Below are 5,585 nucleotides of genomic sequence, written 5' to 3'. Positions count from 1 at the left end.
TTGGATTTTAGCTTTTGGAATCAGTCCAGCCATGGCCTCATTTTCTGTCAGAAGTATTATGTAAGGAGGTCATTACCCTTGTCATCTATCACTTTTCCTTCAGCGTGGATATGAAGCCAGTAGAACTGAGAAACGAAACCACCCTCCTCATACTTCCTGAAAGGAAACTTGGTAAATGATTTGAGTCAGAACGTTCTTTCTCCTGTTGTCACTCTGACAGGGCCTCACTAAGACTCTTGGCCTTGAGTCTGAGTCACACAAAGCACTCATTCTGGTCAAAGGGAGGGAGAGGGAGAAAAAGGCAGGGCTGTGTAACAGGTTTCCCAAACAGCAGCATGCCATCTCTTCTGCCTCACATTTATAAAACACTTTGCGCTTGCAAGTTATATGGGGGGCATGTTCCCATAAAAAGAGTGGGAAGGGGGTTACTATTTGTGTAAAAAAATCATAGACTAAAAAACACTAGGGACATTCAAACTGCAAGCTGTGCTTTCTTTACTTGGAGAATGAATGAATGAATGAATGAATGAATGAATGAATGAATGAAGGCATCTTACTGCCGCTAACCCGGTCATATCCCTCTACCCAATAGTGAGCAGCAGAGGTTGTTTTAAATAATTTCCTTCATTTAAAAACAATCATCAATAATTTGTCAGTGATTGTTCTCTTTGTTTTGTTTGTATTTTTCTGAAGATCTGAGGGGAAATTCAGGGATGTTGAACTCAGAGTAAATATTTTGTTTGTCCGTCTATCCATTATCTCCATTTATTTATTCACTTAATATTTATTGAATTTCAACTATGTGTCAGACACATATCTATGCCCCTAATGTTTGAATATAATAAAAATAAAAATAAAAGTAAAAATAAAGAGAACTAACATTAATTGATCCATAAGTATGTGCCAGGAACTGTTTTAGCTGTTTTATATATACTATGGTGTTTTAATCTCTGAAACAGCTTTATGATGTGTTTTGTGATTATCTTCATTTCAGAGATCAGGAAACAGACTCAAAGAGATTGAATAACTTGCATAAGATTGTACACTAGCAAGTACTGGATCTTTGCTTCAAACCCATTAGTCTGGCTCCAAAACCAGACATAGGATTGGACTGAGGTGAGTGAGGCACCTAGGGTGTAAAATTCAAAGAGACTCTTGCTCTCAGGGTAGTATAAACTCTGACCCTGAGTTTACATGACCTTGAGTATCTTTTTAAATGATGTGCCCTAGGTGCCTCACTCCCCTTACCCTACCTTGTTTGGGCCCTGTCCAAGTACCTATGTTTGTAAACTGTCCTATACAGGTTAACGTCCTCTATAAAATTATACAATGGAACAGAAAAGTCACACTTTGACCTTAGCTGGCATTGCTCACACAAACTGTGCAGTTAAGGGTTGGAGATAATGTAGAAACAAGTAAAGTCATAATGTAATCTCCTTATATGGCGATTAGAGGGCTATTTATGAAGGGCCTGGTATACTTTGGCATAGAGCCATCAAGTCATTTGATAACCCCAGAGCTGGAATGGGAATAAGTTGATCACTTGGTCAACCTCCTGTACTTGAAAGAAACCGAGGCCTGAAGGGATAAAACTGTTTTCACAAAGTGACAGAACCAGAATTGTCAGAAATAAAGCTTGATCACGAATTTCCTAAATCTTAGTTTCACAAAGCATCTTTAATTGTGTAGTAGGGTTGAATGAGAGAAGAGCCACTAGAAATGCCTGTAAGAAATACATACATATTTCTTACAGAAATACATACATATTTCTTACAGGCATTTGATTTTATGCAACTGTGAGAGCTGGCTAGGCGGTGTCTGCGGGGCTCCTGTCTCCCTGTCTGATGCTGGAGCTTAACGTCCTCAGGGGGCAGTAGAGAAGGGAAGATGGATGTGATGTGGGAGAGCTAACATAGCAGGACCACAGCGCATGCTGCGGGCGCCCCCACAGCAGTGGACTGGAATCCAAGTCAGCCCTCACTGCCTCCAACTTCGATGATGTGGGGGTCCCCCAGTAGAAGCTGGTGCCCTTCACCTTGGAGCTCAACACACACTGGTCCAGGATTCAGACACTGAAGGAGGGTCCAGGGGGAGGTGGAGCAGTCGTAGGCCTGGCACACCAAGGGGCTGAGCTAGGAGATAAGCAACAGTGAGCCACGAGCTGCAAAAATACCCATCCTGCCTTTCTAAGCACAAGAAGAAAAAGGAGTGCTGCTTTTTTCCACCCTCCAAACCACGTCTCCTGACTCACTCACCCTGACTGGACTCATACAAAGAAGGAAATTCTGGGAGACACAGTTCAGTCTAGCCAAGTTGACGCAGTACAAGCCCCACAGTTTACCCCTCGATGTCACTGTTGCCTAAAAGTATTTGTTACGTGAGCCTTAGGGCGGTGCCTCCCGCAGATTGAACGCCTTTTCAGCTGAAGAAGTTGATGAAAAATAAAATGCATTCTTGATTTCTGGGGTGATAGAAGAATTCATAGCACCAGAAGCCTCTTCTAAAATTAGCAGCAGCACCAAGAAATTAAGTCATTCTGCGTCTATGTGTGTTCTGAGAGGAAGAAACTCTAACCCAGTCTATCCCCAGGGAAGTCACCTCCCCCCCATCAGGCACAGAAAGGCCAGTTCCTGCAGGGAGCCCTAGGTGCCATCCTTTAGTCTCTTGTCATGGTCCAAGGATCAGGGGAAATGTCTTTCATCTTGCTAGATTTCAGTAGCAACTAAGAATATTGTTTTAAGAGTCAAAGACTACAAGCTCTACAATGCTAAGGGACAAATAGCAGTCAAAAGTGTTTTTAAATAAAATCCCTTTATTTCCTAATCAAGATACTAGAAAGACATCATCTGCCCTAGTTCCTCAGCTGTCCAGTGCAGGTGTCTCTCTTTTGAACTTGTGCACTGCTTTCAGGCCTGAGCAGAGCAGACTTGAGCATGCCCATATTAGGAGGGGCCAACACAAAAGTCTGCCTGGACTCAGGCATCATGAACATATCCTCTCCCTCAAGGCCACCCGTCTCTTTCCCTAATTATCCCCAAATGATGACATCTATATATCTGTTTTCCATGCTTATCTGGGTACTAAAAGGTGAGTTTTTCTCTCTTCTCTAACAGAGACCAGGAAAGCAACAAGTGTGCAAATATTCTTATAGCATAATGCACCACCAGAGACAATCCTTTGCTCTATTCCAGATGCTAGTTATTGTTTTGTTGAATTATATCTCACAGGCAACCTTGAAACATTTCAAATAACCAAAAAAATCCCCATTGGGCATCTGCACTTACATGCAAGGGTCCCTGACACACTGTCGCCAGCAGTTCCTACCGTCTGGTGAGTCTCAAAGATCCTGGGAATATGAGTCTTGGTTATAATACTGTCTTCTAGCAGGGATTGTAAATTTTTTTTAAGGGCCAGATTAAGAACTGTTTTCAGTGTTGTGGGCAACAAGGTCTCTGTCTCAACTACTCAGCTCTGCTGTTGGAGTGCAAAAGACACTGCGTGTTCCCATAAAACTTCTTTACAAAAGCAGGTGACAGACCTTTTTGATTCATGAGATGTAGTTTGTGTATCCTTGCTCTGTGGCCCAATAAATCCTTCATGTTCAGAGAGCATCTTGAGGAAATGGCCCCTAATGTATCCACTCTATCTGTTTTTACTTCAAGTTCATGTTCTTACTACAAATGACCTACAGCTCAGGGATATCTCATTGAATACCCCAAACATGCCATCTCTGTCTATACATTGGCCAAATACTTTGACCAATTTATTAATAAAGCCCTACCATTTGTGGCTTTCTCCTCACTTTAGCAGGCTCCTTGCAGCTCCCCACTGTACAATATTTTTCTTTGCAGACCTCTTTCCTGGGTGTCAGAAGTGTTAGTAGTCATCAGCAATGTTTTCTTAGAGTCTTTATTGATACTTTAAAGAAGCATGGGTGAATTGGGTTAGACATGGTTTCTTAAGCAGGAAACAAAATCACCAACCATATAAGAAGACTTGGTGGCAAATTACTTGCTAAGGTTGTTTATTAGGTATGGTGTGCTGTGAGGATTTAAATAAAGAGGTGATCACATAGCATTCTACATGGCATGAATGTTTAGAAAACTTTGCTGTAGAGGCAGCTCTTTGATGCTCATTGAAGGATGCTGGGATGTTATTGGGGTGGTAGCAATGCTGGAGACTTCCAAAGATTTGCATGGTGATACAAGAACAATGCAGGCTTTATTTGGGGATCAGAGAGCATTTCCTTAGGCCGAGCTTCATGTTACATATGATTGTTTAGAGCCAGAGAGAAAAGTAGGAAGCAAATATGGGAAACTGTGGGTTATCCATGAAGGGCATTATAAGAGAAACTGCCTTCATAGGGTGGGTAGTATGGCTAAACCAGGAGGAGCAAAGAGGTTTCATCCTAAGCACTGACTTCCACATATGACAGTGAAGAATTGAAATGGTTTAATAAGAAGGATTCTCAGGTCATGTCTGCACAGTGGAAAAAATTCTGCCATCAATTTGTGATGTCTGCCATGGTCACTGGAGGCAGTAGTGCTGTACATTCCCCAGGTGTTTAGATAAGTGATCTTCATGGGCCCTTCTAGTGACAAGATTCTAATAATTGATGCAACTGAAGAACATGTGTTTTTGTTATTTCTTTATTCTTTAGGTTACTTTCCATTTTTATTTTGTTGAGAGTATAATAGCCATGGAGTTGATTTGGTCTCGAGTATCTTAACTCACTAAAATTCTCTTATAGTATGAATGTGCAAGAGAGATGGAATCTATTGGGAAAAGGTCAATTTGAGTTGAATGAACTGTTTGAAAGCACCTGTATTTTTCTCTGAGATTACTGTATGTATTGCATTACCTTCAGCAAGTGGTCTAGGAAGAGAAAAAGGAATCATGTTGCCCATGGCCACTCCATTTATTCTACTTGCCACTGAAAGAGACCTGCTCACACAGGCACTGGGACTCACATCTTAACAGAAACTTCTGGCAAAAAAAAAAAAAAGCAAAGGAAACATTTATTTCCTCCAAAAAGGTTCTGGAAGGTAGTTCTTGTTTCAGTTGCCAATGAAAGAAGCCTATTTTTCATTTAACAGCTCAATTCTTCAGGTATCAGAAATGTTAGAACAATAAAGTCTACAAAATTGTGGACTGGGTGAAATTGTGTGCACGAATATCCTTCGGGTCATTCAAATTCCAAATAGCAAGACATAAGTTTTTGTCTTCACATTTTTCTCTAGTGGTACTAAGTTCTTTCAGAATTGAAACGAGACTTTCAAAGGGTCCACTTAAAGTCAAATAATAAGGTATATCAAGGACGCCGCTGGAAAACCTCAGCTTGTCCCCTCCTTCTATTTCCTCCACCCCTCCCCACACCCACTTTGTGCTTCAGAAAACAGAACAATGGCCAATACAAAATGCTCTTGGCAAAACCCACTGGGTGTCGTACACGAAAAGAATCTATGTAAGTCCAGTTACCTGGATGCAGGAATCATGAACACTCACCTTCCTCGGGGCTCGTCTAAGCAGTGTGGGAGCAGATTTAACTGTCAGCTTAGAATGCTGCTTCCCCAGGATGGGAGAGG

This window comes from Miniopterus schreibersii, assembly GCF_964146895.1.
Source record: "Miniopterus schreibersii genome assembly, chromosome: 14".
Classification (NCBI taxonomy): domain Eukaryota; kingdom Metazoa; phylum Chordata; class Mammalia; order Chiroptera; family Miniopteridae; genus Miniopterus; species Miniopterus schreibersii.
The sequence above is the reverse complement of the archived record's forward strand: the minus strand, read 5'-3'. Positions refer to the sequence as shown.